The sequence below is a fragment of the Heloderma suspectum genome, chromosome 2, assembly GCF_057233095.1.
Source record: "Heloderma suspectum isolate Gila_16-S chromosome 2, 16-S_ref, whole genome shotgun sequence".
NCBI lineage: Eukaryota > Metazoa > Chordata > Lepidosauria > Squamata > Helodermatidae > Heloderma > Heloderma suspectum.
In genome coordinates, this window is record NC_139459.1 from 12,830,872 (window position 1) to 12,850,507 (window position 19,636).

The following is a 19,636-nucleotide window of genomic DNA, read 5'->3' on the forward strand; positions in this document are numbered from 1 at the left end:
TAACTGTTTCCAGGTCAGACTCACTCAGAAATGGTTGCAGCTGCCACAATAGACACCTGAAGATCCAAGGACAGCGTAGGATCCAGGATCACTCCCGAGCTACACACTTGATCTTCCAGGAGGAATGCAACCCCATCCAAAACAGGCTGAATCCCAAACCCTGAACCAGGCTTTCTCCTGACCACCTCTGGCTTTAGTAGACTTAACCTCATCCAGCCCAATACTGAACCTAGCCAATGTTCAAGGGTGTCAACTGTTTCCTTGGAGTCAGGTGACAAAGAGCAATAGAGTTGAGTATCATCAGCATATGATACTCAACTCATTGATGGCATCTCACTCCAAAGCTCTGGATGACCTCTCCCAGCAGTTTTGTGTAGATGTTAAACAACATAGAACCCATGGCCAATGTTAACGAAAGCTGCTGAGAGGTCCAGTATAACTAGTAGGGTCCAGTTCCCAGTGTAGGTCATCTACCAAGCTGATCAAAGCAATCTTGCCCCATATGGATCCAGATAATCAGTACCATCCAAATGCAATCTGGAGTTGTGAGGTCAGCACCTTCTCAATCACCTTGGCCAAGAATGGAATATTTGATACTGGCCTATACCTTCCCAGATTTTGGGGGACAAGGGAAAGTTTATTTAATAAAGGTGTTATTACAGTCTCTTTCAAGCAAGAGGAAACATGTCCCTTCCACAGGGAAGCATTCATCACTCCCCTTGGCTACGTGGCCAGCCCACTCCAGCTTGAGTAAAGCAGCCATCATCATAGGCAAGGGCCAGGCAAGATGAAAAGGTGATGTCCACCTGACCTGCCCCAAGCCCCAATGGAGTCCAACATATAATGTTGTTAATTGACCTATTGGTACACTGTATGTTTATTTACACATTTGATGTGGGTTAAATGAACTGATGATTGTTGAACTGCCAATTTTATGTTGCAGAATATTATTTTTTTATTACATTTGATGGCTCTTGTTCTTTTACTGTTGTTAAGTTGCCCCTTTATTTCCTGTGCAGTGCCCTGAGCACAACGTACTTGTAGAAAACGTGGCATATAAATAAAATGAATAATAATAATAATAATAGGTTGGGTGTTCTGCATGGGTTTGAGCTTTGGGACGTGTCTTTCAAGAAACTTTCCAGTGCCTTTAGAAAAAGGAGTGATTCCACTTGCTAATGAAGAAAAAACAAAACCCTGATGTCTCCTCCTCCTCCTCCTCCTCCATCGTCGTCGCCGTCGTCCGTTTCCTCTGCTTGGCCACTGGGGGCGCTAGAAGGGAGGCCACGGCGGCGGAGGGGGGAGCCATGGAGCAAACAAGGGAGCAGCGGCAGCCAGCGGCGGCGGCGCACCGAAGCGGCGACAGTGCCGGCGGCAGCTCCTCTCCGGCTGTGATGAAACTGCGGTGACCGGCAGCCCCGCTCCCTGCCGCCCCGCCTGCAGCGCGCCGCAAGCCCGGGCGAGAGCCCCGCCTCGCTCTCGATCCGCGCCGGGGAGCCGGCGGGCGCAGGCGGGGAGCCCGCTCGAGAGCCCGGCCGCCCCTCCGCGGACCCAGCCGCGCCGCGCAGCGCCCTCCCGGGAGAGCGCGCGAGCGCCGGGAGCGAGAGGGACAAGGCAGCCTCGCTTGCGCGGACGGGGTTCCAAGCCCGGGCGCTGATTCCCCTGCTTTACATTTCCCCTTTCCCCCCAGCCCTCCCCCTCTCCTCCCCCCTCCCCCTCCCCTCCCCCTTTCTTTCGCTCTCTTTTCTCCCCCCCACATCCCCCCCCTTTATAAATAATTGCTAACAGCGGTTGCTTTCTCTCCCCCCCTCCCACCCCCTCTGCATGTGCGCGATTTTTTTAATCTTTTGAAAATATTACTATTATTTGAGAGACGCCATTTTTCACCTCCTGGAAAATCTCTCTCTCTTATTTTCGCGATCGTGTTCATCGCCTCCTTTCCCTTCTCCTCGCCCTCCCTCTGCGCTGCGTGTGTGTCTCCTCCGAGCAGCCACCGCGATCCCTCCTTCCTCCCCCCCCCCGTCATTCTCTCTCTCTCTCTCTCTCCCCCCCCCCCCAATCTGACAGTTCCCACCGCCATGGCTTTCGTGCACCAAAACCACCAACTGGAGCAGCAGCCGAAGGAGCAATACCTTAGGGGGCTCTTGCAAGGGACTGGGACCAGGATCTAACCTCCCCCCCCGCCCCTTCCACCTCCTCCCCCCGTCCGGTCCCCCCACGCACACGCGCCTCCCCAGACCCGCACCTTGACGCGCGTCGCAGTCCGGTTTAAAAAACACAAAAACACAAGAAAGGAGAAGGGGAAAATAGAACGACAACCGACACGGAGACGCAGACGCGCTCCGGAGAGGGACGAGGAGCAGCCCAGAAGCCTCGCTCGGTGTGGCGCGAAGATATGGGTGAGTTCTTCCCGGGATCGGAGCCACCTTGGCCATGGGGGAGTAGAAATGTGGCGTGGGGGCTTTCGGGGGGTGTCTTACGGGCTACAGAAGGCGGCTGATGGATGCCCCCCAATAAGAATTCTCTGAAGTTGCTCTTTTTGGGGGGGGGGGTGACGCGGGAAAGGTTTCCCTCCTCTCTTTCAGATTTTCTGTGTGTGTTTTGTTCAGAGTAATTTTACACACACACACACACGCACGCATGCATGCATGCTTTCTTTTTGGGGAGGTGGAGTGGACATGATCTGATTAAAATAAAAGGCCGGGGGGGGGGGAGAGAGAGATCGTGCGGGAGGAGGGCGCTGCTGGCGGGGAGTTTGACCAAAGTATCGGGCAAGGTCCCGATCCAAGGTGTGTTTACTCGGGAGTAAGCCCGCGCCATGGTCCGCGAGGCTTACTCCCAGGGAAGCGCGCGGAACAGGCTTATTCTCTCCCCCCCCCAGCACGCTTTACCTTGGGATGGGAGTAAGACCCCCCGACCTCCCCCCCCCCCTGAATTGGGCGAGGAGACATGGGACCGAGCCGTACAGCTGCCGTGCTGTCGGCGTTTTACTTTGGGAGTAGACGTAGACCTCGATCCAATCAGTTGATTTCGGAGTAAACCTGTTTAGTTCGGGCTGGCATCCCTGTGCGATCATCCCAGTCAGAGAGCACGGCGGGATTTCCCTGAAGGGTAAACGCGCTCTTGGGATCCGGCAGTAAAAGCTGCCGTGCGGGCAGGCTTACTCGCGAGTAAGCTCCGTTGCAAAGGGGGGGGTACTTCCAGTAAACGTGCAGAGGATCGGGCTGTTCAATTCCCTCCCCACACGATCCAACTCGCCTCCCCTTAGCAATGAATGCGTTTGTTTATAGTACCCCCCCGCCCGACACACCGGTCGCTGGGGCGGGGGGTAGATAGGCGCAGACTTCGCGTGTCAGAAGTGTGTAAAGCGGGTGGCAAAAATGGCATTTCCTTCTCTGTTGCAACCTCAGCGTGGATATGCAAGAGTAACACGCTTTGCACGGGGAAAGTGGGGTGTGTGTGTGTGGGGGGGGGTTGGGATGTCGAGGAGAATGAGTGAGATGGCAATGTTGCTTTAAAAAACAACATAAATACCATGTATCAGATTTTCGCACGTTGCACATCCCGACACAGTTGCATGTTTCCTTCCCACCTTTGCATGTTTGTCATTAGTATTATTTTCTCTCTCTGCAACGCCCCCCCCCCCCCCCCCCGAGAAAGCAAGAACCAAAGCAAAAAACACCAGCCCTCCAGTCCAGCCTATTGAGCTGCTCTGGTCTTATTTTGACATTGGCAAAAGGACGAGTCCAGTAACTACAGCTTGCAGCAATAAACAAGTGCTGGTGTGTGTGTAGCAGAGGGGCTGCGTAATTAACAATGCGGGGTTTCTTTTTCTGCAACACCGCCTCCCCTCCCCTGTTTGTGTCAGAGTCAACCTCGTTAATAGATCTAGTACTAATAAATCCAGGATTACCCTCCAGCTCCAGCTAGCCTCCCTTTCCATAGGTTTTTTTTTTTTTAAGCAACACACACCAGACCCCCCCCCCCCCCCCGTCTCCTCCCAGAGCCATGCTTTGGGATCTTGCAAACACTCGCATGCTCTCTGAGCTAGATGATTTATTTTTTGCAAGATCGGATAACAAAATGCTGGAGGTTAAAGGGGGAAAAAAAAACATGAAGCAAAAGAGCTTGAAACATAGGAGGGTGGGGGAGTTGGTGGTCTTACCGCCTCCTTTTCCCCTTTCTTCACTCATTCCTTTCTTTTAAAAGACCAACAGTATCCTGATCTTATTTTTTAAAGGCTGTATTAAATTTCCCTTGACAGGTAGCGGGAGAGGTGGCTTGCTATCAAATGGAAACCTAGCACTTTTTTCTTTTCTTTTTGCCGCTGTGTGTGTGTGTGTCCTTTGCCATGCAGTGTGTGGGATCTGTGGTGGGGTCATATAATGAATATGTAGCTATAAGGCAGGGACATGTTGCATCCTGATGGTGTGGGGCGTGAAAGATTTGTTTAGAGGGTTAGATTTTGTTGTTGTTGTTGCAAAATAGATACCGTTTTATTAGGGTTTCCTCTCTCCCTTATACGCTGCAAAACTATCTCTGTGATTGTATCTCCTCCACCATCCAGTGAAGTTGTGGTTTAGGAAATGTAGTAATGGTGCTTGGGAGGCAAGGATTCCTCAGCTGCGGTAGAACTGGCTTTCATACTGTTTGTTCATCTTGATGTGTTAGTGGCGATGGATCATGTTCCAACCCGTCTGCAAAACAGAAACTTTGCCAGGCTGAAAGCGCCCAAACCTCCCAGGGCTTCTTGGGGAAGAACAGTTGATCTGTTTAACACACACACACACACCCGCCGCCGCCCTACACACACCATGGAAAGCTCTCCCACCCATGCCCTCTCCTTCCAGACGGGAGCAAAGAGTGTCTTAAGAGACCAGCTTTTGCTGGAAAATCCCATCTGTGCTGCAGTGGTGGGGGTTGTGGCTTTGCGGGCTTTGGGGTGGACTGCTTTGTTGGACAGAAGTGAGGTTGTCTGCGAAGGAGGAAAGGGAGGGATCCAGGGGGATGTGGTGGCAGGGAGGGTGAGAGGATTTAGACCCGCTTGCCTTTAAGAAGGCCAGGTCAGTTCCGCTATGGCGGTTTCGATGACACCTCTGCACATGGTTCCTCAGAAGCCTATCTCACCTCCCCTGCCTGTTTCCTCTTTGCCTCAAGGAGAAGCTGCAGTGAAATGCAAGCATCTCTCTCTCTCTCTCTCTCTCTCTCTCATGTGTTTATGATGTTTTAAATCAGCTAGGCTCCATTTTCCAAGAGAAGTGGGGAAAAAATCGACAGCAGAGAGCTGATTTCTAGTGTGGATGTTTCCCTTCCACAAAAGGTTACCAAGACATGAATCCCCATGGAATAAAACATTATTTTGCGGGATGTTTAGAATCCATGTGGATTTAGCAGAAAGCTCAGAGAGCTGGAGCGTGAGATGGTGTCTTGCCCTGTTCCTCCTTCTGACCTTCCAGACCTGCTCAGTCCTCTTCATAAAATCCTAGAGCTGGAAGGGACCTTGCCCATCAAGTAGCGCATCCTTTCCCAACCTAGCGCCCTCTGGATATGTTGGACTACAACTCCCATCTTTCCCAGCCAGCCTGGTGACCATGCTGGCAGAGAACAATAGAGGTTGCAGTCCAGGACATCCGGAGGGGACCAGATTGGGGAAAGGCCTATGTAGTGGAAGAAATCCATGCAGGATATCTTGGAGTCTGTATTCTGACGTGACTTTTTATCCACCCGGATTCCCGCGTGGGTGCCTTTTCTGTTGGAGGTCAGACTTCATTGGCTCAGAGAAAAGAAGGATACAGAGAAGCCCCCAAATAGCATGAGGCGTGATGTCTAAGAAAGACGGTTTGACATTATGGAAATCAGTTGAGACTGGCGTTTGGGAGGAGGAGGCTGGTTGTGGCGTAGGCTACTGCTGTTTTCTCTCTCTGACTTGTACAAGGAAAGGCACAACAGTAGCCTAAGCTAAGCCCTGGCAGAAGGTGGCAGATAACCGAGAGAGAGAAAAAGCATATGCAAGCCATATTTCCCCCTTCCCTGCCTCACCCCACTCCCTTTCTCTTACTTTATATTGAAAGCAGAGGTGTTTCATTAACTGTAAGACGTAAACAGCCCAGAAGTGTGGGCAATCTCATTGCTGGCCGGTGGAACAAGTGAGCTAAGCTGGCCAGTTGGGTGTGGGGGGTGTGTGCACCCACCGTGCCATTGCCTTATATGTACATCTGTGGAGTTTGAAAGGACGTTCCAGGCGAGCAGAATGTTGACCCCCCTAGTCTTCTTGCTTGGGGAGGGGTGGGGGTGGGGGTGGAGGTGGAGGGGAGGTAATTTGATGCCTTCCATATTGACAGGAAGATTTTCCAGGGTGGTAAAGAACAGCAGTGCCGGCCAAGTGGATTCTTCACTCCGTATTCGGAACCCAGTGGGAACAGTTGCATTGACATTTATTTATTTTTAAAGCCCCCCCCCCCACGTCTCGCAAGCAAAGAGATTGCAAGCTTTCGGAGCTGGAATCAGCCTGATGAAGAAGATCAAGAGTAATCAAGGACCTGGGATTTCAAAGCAGAGAGAGGATTTGTGAATTCTGAACTGATACAATTGAAGGATACTGGAAAGGACTTCCTCCATTTTTCAAACTTTTTTTTTTTTTGATTATGTGAATGTACTACAAGTTCTCCTGCTATTGCTCTATGTCTGCCTGATTTTCAACACTTTATTTTGGTTTATATTCTCAGAGTAGGCATTATTTCTAATATATATTGGAATAGCAAGTTGCCATACTGCATCAGGCTGTTTGTCCATTTCGCTTAGTATTGTCTAGAGTGATCAGCCATGGCTTCCCAGGGTTTTCAGGAGAGGCCCCAGCCTGGAGATGCCAGGAATTGAACTTGGAATCTTTTGCATGCAAAACACAAGAGATGGATGGGGTGGGGTGGGGGGAAATAGCAAGGCTAGAGTCTGGGAGGGAGGGGGAAATGGAAATAGTTGTTTCCTGGCCCACCCAATCTTCTTCCATCCATACAGACCTTTCCTCTTTGCACGTGCTCTCTCTCTTTCCCCCGCTCCCTCCCCACTCCCAGACTCTAGCCTTGCAGTTTCTCCCCCAGTCCCTTTCCCCACTATTTCTCTCCCTTCCCCATCGTTAGCCTTCTTTTGCTTCTTTCCTAGTTCATAGCCTTGCTCTTTCTCTCCCACTCACCCCTTTTTTTATCTTGGGGTTTCTCGCCACTCCCATATGCTAGCCTTTTTATTTCTCTCCCTGAAACCTGTTTACCTCACTGTTTCTCCCCCCTCCTAGCCTCTAGCCTCTCTCTTTCTCTCCCTTCTAACCCCTTTGCCTTGCTTTCTCTTCATGCCCGCTGAACAGCTGATCAACGGCTGAACAGCTGATCAATGGCAGGTTCAGGAACAGGAAGGATAACGTGGTGCCCTAGCGTCTTTCAATTTTTTATGTATTTATTTTATAAGTGGGCAAGGAGTGAACAGCTGTGCGGGTGCCATTGGAGGTGCCTGCAGGTGTCATGGCACCCATGGGCAACACATTGGAAAACCCTGGTTTAGAAAGTGGGTAAAGAGAAGCCACTGAGTTTGAGGGGCCCCTGGACAAGATGCTTTCTGTGGGGGGGGAGGGTCCTCCCCATGCCAGCCTGCCACTTTGGCTTTCTTTCTTTCTACCTTGGGGTGGTGGTGGCTCCTCTTTCTCCTGTCCTCTTTGTCCTCTCAGCCCACTGCCAAAGGAAAGCGCCATCGTGGTAACAGGCCAGCCAGTTGAGGCTGCAGCCTCTCAGTGCACCGTTTCAAGTAAAAGCCCCTCACCCCTTTGGTAACTTTATATAGTGGCAAGCTGAACCAATTAGGTGCTGCCTTTGCGGGCATGTGACCTACAAGGGAACTGGACCAGTGGAAGGGCGGCCTTTTTGCTGTTCCATTTCCCTCGTAGGCTGCATCCCCCCAAAGACAGCGTCTGGTTGGTTCATCTCACTCCTACAAGTTACAAAATGATATATACATGAATGAAAATGTCATCCCACAGAGCTGCCACCTTGAGAGGCTGCTATGACACTCTTGATAAGCAGCGGATTCTCCATGGGAGGAGGTGAAGGAGGAGCCTCTGCCCACAACACCGCTTCTCAGGGGGCCGGGCTCCAGACCCCACATTACAAGCCAACCTTGATTTCCTGTGAACCAGCATTCCTTGTTAGTGGCCAAAACCACCAAGAGGGACAATATACAATCCATAACAATAGCTTCAAAATCTCAGCTCCCTCCCCCCACAAGCAATCCTCCCCCACCTGAACCAGGAATAGTAATGGAAGGTCATGTGTCTGTTTTCTTTTGTTCATATTTCAGCCAAGATTAGGGATGTGCGAATCAGCAAAATTGTCAAGGTTCTCCGAATTCCACCTCAAAGCTCATTCCAGCTCGCGTCCCTATGCGATTGAAAGCTTTATTTTTGTTTTGTTGCATGGAAATCTGTGTGTATTTTGTTGTGCATTTTCAAAATGTTTGCAACAGCTGTGAGCGTTTTTGAAAAGTATGCATTTTTCTCCCATTGATTAAAGTGCGTTTGTCTGTATTTTTGAAAAGGACACCCTTTTTCATATGTATTTTCACATGTACACATTTTTGACTGCATGTTTGTTTCGTCCACGAATCGCATCGCAAGGTTGGGAATGTATAGACTTTGGCTGCAAATTGTGTTCAAGTTCAGAAAGTGAGGAATGGGTAAATACTACTCTAAAATGAACCGAAACAAATTTCTCATACTTCCCTAGCCAAGATTGGTGCTCAAAGCATCTTACAAATAATGTTCATCAGGAAAAGATTGCATATAAGTATATGGGGTTGGGTACATTTGATGGAGAAGTGGAAGGGAGGTGATGCTTGCTTTGTGTTCATCTTTCTTGTGTTTTTGAGTGGTTCTCACCATAGGCTGTTTGGCCACCTTGTTCCTTCTGTGCATTTTTAAGAACTAGATCCAAGTTCTGAACCTTCAAAAAAGTCACAATTAGTCTTCGGATGAGAGGAGAGCGATACACATCACATTTATACACCATGAAAAAAGCTGCACCAGAGACTCTGCTGGTGGAACACTGAGAAGCTAGTGCTGTGTGTTGCTGGAGATGATAGTGAGGAGATGTGTCTTCGATGTAATAGCTCTTGCCCGCTGCCTTGCAGCTGGAGGTGGCTGCTAGCTGCTGGGCCTTATGGTGTTCCTGCCTAATGACAAGAGGAGTGTTCAAACAAACCCCCTCCCCCATGTATTCAGTGCACACGTGATGGGGTAGTGGTAATTGGTGTGTTGGTCATGCCCCTTCCATGCTGACATAGCTGTGAGAAAGAATCTCTCCATGCATTCAGCTGTGTATGTGTAAGGCTTCACTTAGTTGGGAACCGTCACAGCCAATCACGGTTCTTGCTCACGCGTAGAGGAGCGGTATGCATACAGGACCCCTTTCACACTAATGCTGAGTGTGCAGCCACCTGGTGGTTGATAGATAGACAGATAGATAGACCTGGTGGTTGTGCATTCAGCATTAGTGAGAAGGTGGTTGCACATTCAGCATTACAGCATTAGTGAGAATGGGGCCATTTATGTGTATTGCTTCTTCATCTGAGCAAGAACCCTGATTGGCCATGATGTTTCCTAAGCGGGTGAAGCCTTACGCATATATAGCTGAATGCAATAATTCTTTCTCACAGCCTTGGCAATGTGGAAGGAGCGTTGCCAGCAGACATATTCCCACTTTCTCCCCACACGTTTATTGAATTTATGGAGGGGGGGGGTCATTTGCACACTGCTAAGGGCTTCCTTTCCAGCAGTGTGCCCCCATGAAAACAAACTAGGTAGTACAGATGACCTTCCTCAGCAGTGTTGTGTCTGTCCATGGGATGGGGTATGCGTGCTTCTGGTTAACTCAAAAGCCTGTTCATGTTAAGAAATAAAGACCCCCAGGTCTAAGAGAAGCAAGAGTAAGGGGGGAGACATACATTCTAAGTGTGGTGGACAGACACTGCTGCATTCTGAGGCCTTTATTTTCAAGGCTGCGAATGCATGTTCAAGCCACTTCCGCCATACTTTAAAAGGTCTGTCGATCACCACCATTAAAAGCGTCCTGTAAAGAATTCCCTCCATGTGAGTGAACAGGCTGGCAAATGAGAGACCAAACGATCTGTCCCGCCTTCGCCAGCTCGCTTCGATTTCATGCAGGCCAAGGAGGAAGTGACGCATGGCAATGCTGCGGCCTGTCCTTCCTTCACTAGCCTATTCCATTTCTGTAGTGGCCATGGAGGAAGGGCCGGGTGGGCTGGCTAAGAAGGGGCGGAGAGGCCTGCTTCTCCTTCACCATGGAAACACATCTGATTCACAAAGGAGAGACAAGCGCTCTGTTTCTTCTTTGCCAGCCTGTTGTGCTTCTAGCTTGCATGTTTTCTTTTTTCTTTTACTCGCCCTCTTATTAGTAAAAAGCAGGCAAGTAACAAGTTTTTAGACTAGTAACTTCTGTGGGTTTAGTAACAAGGTTGCCAGACAGTGTCATTTGTGTCTTCACCAGTTAGAGAACTTGGCAGGCATGGCCTGCTGTGCCGTCTTTGTATTGGCTGTTGCTCTTGTGCTTTTTACAGCAAGCTGACAGAGGTGAGGCTTTTCCTGGCCTGGAGAAGATAAATGGCAGGAAAAGCTTCAGTCCTGTTTGTCAGAGTCAAATCTGATGTGAACGTGGCACCTGTGTGTCCTTTGTCACATGTCGGCCCCATTTATTTATAAAGCAGGTGTGTGTGTGTGTCTGTGTGCATGTGTTATTTTAACATCAGCATGAACATACATCCCCTGCCTCACTGTGTTTTGTAGCCTCAGGGGCTTTTCATCCAGCCCTGCTTATTCTGATATCAGAGCAAGGCTGGGGGATGAAGGGTGGGAGAATAACTCAGGCAACTGACCGTGAGAATGTAAGGTAGGGAGGGCTTCGCTCCCCTCACGCGCACACTTCCAAATTCAAACCTTCATTCCCTGCCTTGTACATGAATGGAGCAGACACATGACTGAACAAAATGGTGGTCATCGTCAGGTCTAGTTTGGCTTTCAGAGAAGCAGGCCCCGTTAAAGCAGTGGCAACATGCTCAACCTAGGTTCGAATAATCCTGTGTTGTAGATTCCTTGGATAAGCATGATCAAGCCACAGTCTTTCCACCCCTGTTTTCATCTGTAGAATGGGACTCTTGGTGACCTGTTTTAAGAGGATGAGCAAGGCAAAAATTGTAAACTTTTCCCTCCATTGTCCTTCCCTTGTGTGTCTAGTATCTTAGACTATAAACCTGCCTGAGGGCAGGGTCTGTTTTTTTTTTGGTTTGTGTACCATGCCTAGTTACTGTAGGCATGTTAGGAATAATGAATCATAACAATATGAAAGTGTTTGAAAGTGCTGTGTAAATAAACAGTAATAATGCAAGCTATTTCAGGTCAGAAAGGTTTGAGAGAAAGGGGTTCCTGCACAATTTCAATTTGGACCTCAGGAAGGGCTGTGATTCTGCAAGGGTAGACCTTGGTAGTGGATGTAGATGTAGGTGTCCTGGGATGTCCATTCTTTAAAAACAGAACTGCCTATTTCTATCCCTCATGACTAGGGTTGCCAGGTTGCAACCCAGAGATTCATGTTGAAGCGGTTAAGCAGGGCATTTAGCTGGGGCAGGAATGGATGGGGAAAGGCAGCTTCTCTTGTTTAATGGGCATGGATCTCCAGGTCACAGTGTATCAGCCCTACTCATGGCTGCGAAGATAGGTTGGAAAGTGTGAGAAATGCCTGATGAAATGTCAGAAGCCCCAGATGGACTAAACAGAGTCTCTAGTGATTAGGAGGAGGAGCTGCAATGCCCTTCATAAGGTCTTTGTCCCTTTCCATATCTACTGGAAGCAGAATACATTATGCAAAATAGGCATATGCAAAGCTGCTTAATTGTTACAATTTACACACATTCTAGAACCCAGGTGATCTTGGTGCTGAAGTTTAATGCAATGTTGCCTTGAGTTGCTAGGCCCAAAACCATGATGGCAGTCTGTGGACATGGTTGGAAAATCGCAACAAATGAGAATCAACGTGATGGACTGCAGAAACTCGGCAAGTCTTATGAGTGGTGGCTCTCACACTCCAGGCCCCCCATAAAGACTGTGTGCTGTCCCATTTTAATTTATGGAGCTAGCAGAGGCCTACTTGGCTACAGAACGGGGTGTACACTTGTTCACACAATACTATTCCTTTCAGTTGTACTTCATTTTCTGGATTTAAGAGTAGAAATTGAGCCATCAAATCCTATATGTGTCCCCCTTCCTCAGCTCCTGAAGATGGGAGATATTTAGATCTAGCTGTAAGATCATGTGGGTGGAGATGGCTGCTTCCCACGGCATTGTCCATAGGCTCACAGTGTGGGAAGCAACATGTTGTTGGCCTATCACATGATCTTGACATTGTAACATTACTGGAGTAGGTGAAGGGTGGACCAAGAAGCTGTTCAATGGTTGCTCTTCCATGCTTGAATCTAAATACTTCCGTGGGATTTATTTATAATATTTATATCCTGCCTCCTAATTGCATAGATTCCCAAGGTGGATTGTGGGTATGAAAATTATCACTGTAAAAGACGTCAACAGTTAAAACAGTCAATAAATATAGGTTAGAAATAGCAACAGCATCAAACTTTGTGAAAAGCTTAAAAGAAGAAGCAAGGTCTTCAGTCTCTTTCTGGAAATCAGTAAAGGAGGGAACAGGCAAATGGACAGGGGGAAGGTGTTCCAGTATGCAAGGCAATATGACCAAGAACCTCCTCTCTTTCATTGCCATCCATGTCGCTTCAGAATGTGAGGGAACTCCAAGCAAGGCAGGCACATGGGAGAGCATTTAACATTAGCATTACATTGCAAGGCTCATAACTTATGCACTGTACCCTGTGGTATATATTATGTACAGTTCTTATCAGAGAAGTTTGCTTAAGTTACAAAATTTTTGGCTAAACCTGCAGGCAGTGACTTTTCTGCCCTCTCGGGTAGAATTCACTTGCTCATATGTCATCTTCTCTGCTTTATCTTTCTCCTTTGGGCACCCCCCTACCCTTTCAGGCCAGCTAAACCTTGGCCTTGGGCTTAGGGGATGTGTAATTGCTCTTTGATTTTGACTCTTAGCTCAATCACTTGCAAGAGCTGTCATTGCCTGCCCCCCCCTCCAAAACGCCCCTCCTCTGGAGGTGTGAACAATCATTGTGCTTGGAACAATAGTCCCTGTGAAGAGATGATGGCTGATTAATATCGGTGTACCTTAACACACAATTGTTCTCTAAGCTCTCTGTTGATAGCAGACTGTCTTTGGAATTTGGATAGCCTCCTATAGTAAGAGGAGTTTTGGAAGGCTTGCCTTGGTATCTTAGATGTGTAAAACCACAGAGCTGCTTTACTCCAGCCTCTGCCAACTTAGTGCCTTCCAGATGCGTTGTTCCACAACTCCGATAATTCCCAGACAACATGGCTGTGACCATGTTGGCTGGGAATTATGGGAGTTGCAATTAGGGATGTATGGATTTTGCTAAATCCATACCGCTTGTGTTTCGTGGATTGTCAGGCGTCCTTCATTCTGTCGTCCTCGCATTGACAGAATCAGACTTTTTAAAACCAGAATTTTGTTTCTTCTTGTGCTAAGTCACATTAGTTAATGTGCATTAGCGCTAGGGGTGCTGGAGAATTCCACTGCGGACTCAAATGAGGCCAGATTCCAAACAATCTGACCTCCAGAGTCCGCAGCGGAGCAGTTGCACTTACCTCCAGGTTCAGAGGAGTTCATGCGGGGTGGCTCTCCGGCTCCCTAAAAGATGCGATATGCTAATGGTGGCTGCCATTAGCTTATTGCATGAAAGTTACATTCGTAAATGGTGTATTGTACACCAATTGTGGCTGTAGAGCACTAATACAGCCATAAAGAGCTGCAATTTTGACCTAAATACAGCCGTAAACAGCTACAATTTAGGTTAAAGTCAGTGCTTTACAGCTGCAAATGGCATACAATGCGCCATTTACAGCTGTATTTTTCTCACAATAGGCTAATGGCGGCCACCATTCGTGTATCACATCTTACAGGGAGCTGGAGAGCCACTCCACCAACTTCAGCAGATGTGGCTGGGCTCCGGAGGATTCCGTGGGGCCCTGAACGGCCCATATTGCCCCTCCATGGACCCCCCCCCGGACCGGATGGTGGGCTGTTTGTACATCCCTAATTAGTGCTAATGTGAATGAGTGCAAATCCCCACTCCCACCCCTGAGGTGAAAAATCAGTCTGCAAGTTCACGGAATCCACGTGACTCAGGAAAAGCCGGTCCGCTGCAGAATTCACAGGTCAGATTCATAGAAATCCAAACGCATTTGAGTCCACTGCACATTTCTCCAACATCTCTAGTTTCACTCCAATATATTTGGAGGGTGCTAGGGTGAGGAAGGCTATGGTCCATATTTTCCATACCTGGCCTCTTTGAGCAAAGGAAGTCTGTGCTAGGAACCCGTTAAGTGCAATCATTGGATGCAAATGAAGGTTTTTGATATGGAAAGATAACCGTGGAACATGTAAAGTGAGTTCTAACAAAGCCGCTAAGAGAGGGGGTTAAATTCCACAGATGCTTGAAAATCTATGGCTTTGTTGCATTGTGAACGTTAGGAAAAAGAACTTGCACATTTTCATCACTGAGTTTAGTGTACTGAAAAACTATGGCCTTGCATTAAAGGTACTGATGCTACTATTGGTGCTGTGAGAATTACTACTAGTACTAATACTGATAGCACTTACAATTTAATTTGCCCCTCCAGTGTACCTAAGCTGCCTAAGAGAATGACCTTGCCTGGGTTGACTTGGCGGTCTGCACAAAGCAGTGGAGGCTGGTGGCTCCGATTTTGGTGGGATTGTGAATCCATTCTGGGTTTCAGTCAGAACCAGCCAGAATTCTAAAGGAGCTATCCAAGATGCTGAACCTATTTTGGGGATAGGGTTCAAGGTGTACAAGGGGTGTACAAGAGAGGTTCGCGAAGCTATTCAGACTTGCATCCAGATCACACAACCATCCCACTGTCAGGAGCGCCCTAGCAGCCTCTTTCGGTAGACTCTAATAGCCAACTCAAGACACAGATGAAAGGATTCTTTTCAAGGCTTTAATCCTTTTACAACTTAATGACTCTTTCAGAAGCTAATCACCAGCGACTAAGCAAGGAACAGCAGAGTAGCTTATGTTCCGAATAGGCAGTTGATCCCCGTTTGAAGGAGAGTCACTTAAAGACCCTGAACTTATAGGCTAGGGAGAGATCCTCCCTCTTTCCATTGGGTCCACGGGAGGTGGCCATTGCTTGTGCACCAAACGGGCGCTACGCCTCCTTTCCGTGCCCTCCATCGCTCGTCGCTCCCTGCGTCTGCGTCGAGCATCTAGCAAGCCCCGTTCCCGCACTTTCTCACTGCTAGGATCACTATCTATCTCAGGAATGCCAGCAGGAGGAATCTCTGCCAGCTGCTGTGCCTGTGAGGGATGAGCTGGCTTCTCTCCCACGGATTGCTGATCCTCCTCAGAATCAGAACTGCTCTGGGGTTCTATCGGCTCAGTTTCCACCCTGACACCCACCTTCCCCTGGTCTGCATCAGACCATATTACAGTTCAAGAATTGACCTGAATTATTCATCGGGAGGAGCACAAGTTATTGACTTCGACTTCAACATGACCAGAGCTGAAAATGTTCCTTGCAAAATAATCACATGTGATCTGAAACACAGGGAATGAATTCCCCACCCCCACCCCGTCACACATTCCTGTATGCACCACATTGGACAGTGAATGGAAGTTTCAAGAAGGATGCATATTATAGTTGTAGGAATGGGTACGTGAAACCTATATAGCATAACTTTATATACAATGTGGATATGTAAAAAAAAAACTCACTTAACATTATATTATGTAAAGCAGCTCACCTACAGGCTTTGAATGTGGTCCAGAATGTTGGGCTTAGAGCTGGATGACCCAAGCTCCAGTGCCTGCCAATTTGTGAATTCATTGGCTGCATTTGTTTTCACTGATCAATTCTTTGGCACCTGAGGCATGCGGGCGTCCCTCTTCTCCTTTAGCACAGATAGAAGGAACAGTTTGCAAGTTTACTCTTCCATTTTAGACTAACCACAGCTTGTTCTGAGGTAGAAACCTGGACAACCTGTGTTTAATCTTAAAGAAGCCAACCTGGTTTACCCAGACAAGCCAACTTCAAATCATACTAAATCATCTGAATGTTTTGAATAGCTAAAATTAATCACAGTTTAGGGTTCAGACGTAATGCTAAAACTAAAGTGGAAGCTTCCAATCTTCTCCTTATAACCATGCGAAAGGAGGAGAGGAGAGGAAAGAACATGCAAACTTGAGGTTTACCATTACATGATAATTGAGTCAGTGTATGGTTTTGGACAAGTCACTCACTTTCAGCTTCAGTTCCTTATCTGCAAAAAGGAATTGCTGGTGTATCTCTTTGGTTGCTGTGAGGATGAAGAAGTTGTTCCTGTAGAAGCTCCTGGTGGACGGTATCGTGATGTGCCCAATTAAATTGTATTCTTGGTTGATTCTGGGTCAGACCAGTTGCCATGCTGTTCATTCGTGTGCAGTTATGCACATTCATGCACATTCATGTACTCATGGCTCCTCATGAACTAGTTCATATACCCACTAGGCCAGTGTTTCTCTCCACATGGTGTAGGAAGAGCCCCATGCCCTCTCTTTCTCCCCACCGTGTACTTTATATCAAATATGAGGTTATAATGAGCTGGGCTTGTGGCTGGGAACCCAAGCTGATGCATTCAAAATGAGTTACTTTCTTGCTTAGCATTTATACGGTGCCACCTTTTCATGTGTCCCATGGCATTCTGAACAGCGTAGATATCTAGCATGGGCCAGGGCTCAAAGCAAAATGATGGGCAGAAGGGTCCTTTGTAGTGGCTCTTGTGCATCTGAGGTTACACTTGGACATCGGCTTATTCTGTCTCAGCATGGGGCTCCGTGTTTTGCTGGCTTACTGGGACCCTAGGCTGTGTTTCTTTTATGGGCCTTGAGATTTATGGCAGTATAAGTTGTTTAATCACAGCTGGCCTTCCTTTCCCTTCTCCCGTAACGCAGTTAGCGACTTACATGGTAAGTCTGAGGTAACTATCTGATCTAATTATGGCATCTGAAACCTAACTGCAGAGTCAAGTAGGCACTGGGACGACAGTTATGGCACATGCATGTTCTTCTCCCATGCCTTAAGATGAACGTAAGGGCACAAGAAGAGCCCTGCTGGATGAGAGGAAAAGCTTATCTCAAATAGTTCCCTCCAGACTTTCAGACCCATCATCTTTGATCATTGGCCTCACCGACTGGGGCTGACAGGAGTTGTAGTCAAACACATATGGAGGGCATGATGGTGGGGAAACCTGGCCAACCAGGTCTAGTATTCGGTTCCCACAATGGCCAACCTGTAGGAAGCCCACAAGCAGGACATAAATGAAATACCATCGTCCTGTTCATGTTTCCCAGCAGCTGGTGTTCAGAGATATATTGCCTCTGATACTGGAGATATTATATAGGCATCATGAGTAGTAGCCACAGATAGCCTTCTCCTCCATGAATTTGTCTAATCCCCCTTTAAAGCCATCCAAATTGGCAGCCATCACTGCATCTTGTGGTAGAGAGTTCCACAGTTTAAAGATGTGCTGTGTAAAGTTGTACTTCCTTTTTGTCTGTGCTACTTAAGAGCTGTGGTGGGGAGGGGAACTATTTTTAATTTCTAAGCCCTGCTGTAATGTTTCAAGGAGTCTGGCAGCCAGGCCAGTGTGATTTTCCCAGCTTTTCTTTGGGATTTTGGATGTCTTGGCAAAGGATGGCCATAGAAAAATGAGCCTAAAGAACTTAGAACTTTAAGGGCACAATCCTATGCATGTTTAGACACGGAAAAGGCCTACAACTCCCAGCGTTCCCCAGCCAGCATGGCTGGCTGGGCAGTGCTGGGAGTTGTAGGCCTTTTCCTTGTCTAAACATGCATAGGATTGTACCCTGAATGAATGAGTCTTTCATGGTGTTTAACTTTCCCTTATATGATTCAGTCCTTCCACACTGTACTTGGCTTCAAAGGATATTTGTATAGTAGGAGAAGAGGCAGGCAGAGCTCTAAAATGATCAAGCAGGGGCTCTTTAACGTGGGGCTCTTTAAGTCGTGAAAAAAGGGCAACTAAGGGGAGGAGTTTATAAAATTATGAACAGCGTGCAGAAAGAATCATACAGTTGCAAGGGACTGAAAGATCAAATAACCCAACCCTCTTTCAAGTCCAGACCACTGGGCATCTTAAGGAGAGAGTAGATCTGGTGCCACAAGCCCTGATTGATGTTTTAGTTTGTGCCAGGACCTTCCGTACCTTGTTTTAAAGACAGTGCCTCCAAGTTATATAAGCAGTGGAAGGACAGATTGACTTCTATCTTGATTGGGTACATATAACAAATGGTGGGCTATTGGAGATGCACAAGCTGGGAATCTTGCTCTGTGGGGAGATCCAATATTGGTCCAACATGGATGACCAACTTGCCAAATGGTAAAGTTTTGGCACTACAGATTGGCTTGATTGTCTGAACTGATGAAGGCGAGATGAGGGGTTTTGCTTTGTTTCTTCCTTTGGTGGATTTGAATATGTGGTAAAGCAGGGGTGGGCAGCTTGTTGCCCTCGAGATGTTTTGGCTTTCAACTTAGGGATGGACAGACCACCCGGTGTCTGCCCAACACCCAGCACTTACCTGACGCAGGTGAGTGGCGTGGGGCAAGCTGCTGGGCAGTTAGCAGGGTGCTCAGCAGTGGCACGCAGGCATCCTGGCCTGGTCTAGATCAAGTCTTGGCTGTATGCAAGCATGTTCAGGGAGTGAGTAGAGTAGTCAAGTTGGCAAGCAAATGGTCAAGCCCACAGGTTTCAGTCCAAGGAGTTCTAAGCTAAGGCGGGAATGGTCAAAATCCAGGCAGAGGTCAGAACACCAGCAGTCAGGCAGGCAACAAGGATCAGGCAGCAGCAGGAGTAGTCAACATCAACAGCAAGAGGTCAAACACAGTAAAACAGTCAGGTACATTACACAGTCCAGAAGCAGGGTTGTTGAGCAGTCCAAAAGGACAGGGAACAGAGCATCAGACACAGGGTGCAATTCAGGAGGCAAGGTACACGGCAGAGGCTGGATGGACCAAGTTGTTCCAACACTGGCTGGGTTTCCAGTGAAGGCTTTTAAGCCCAAAGCCAGCCACGCCCAGCTCAGAGCTCAACTTCAGCAATCTGAGCTCCTTCTCCAAAGCCTACATCTATGCCTGTAATGCTGTGGACATTGCCCTTTTAAGGCCCCTATTTGCATAGATGGGAATCGTACAGAAAAGAACGAGCAGCCATTTGAGCGGGGAATGGCGCTTGATGGTGGAGCGGATGCCCATGTGCTTGCACAGCTTGGTACGCACCGAGCCAGGCAAGCACTGGGACTCATGGACTGGTGCTCGGGGGGGGGGGGGTGTTGGCGATTTCTCACCGGGCTTTGAGCCCCAGCTCAGCGACTGCAGCCAACCCTATTTCAACTCCCATCATCCCTCACCATT

The 19,636-nt window shown here is 48.1% G+C and overlaps 1 protein-coding gene across 1 annotated transcript in view; it reads left to right on the forward strand.

The window, feature by feature from the left end:
• The first annotated feature begins 2,239 nt into the window (after window positions 1–2,239).
• SETBP1 (SET binding protein 1) overlaps window positions 2,240–19,636 on the forward strand; it is a 356,127-nt gene continuing 338,730 nt past the window's right edge. Inside the window, exon 1 of the mRNA XM_084832845.1 lies at window positions 2,240–2,399. The gene's annotated coding sequence lies outside the window, so the exon portion shown is untranslated. The remainder of the gene's footprint in view (window positions 2,400–19,636) is intronic.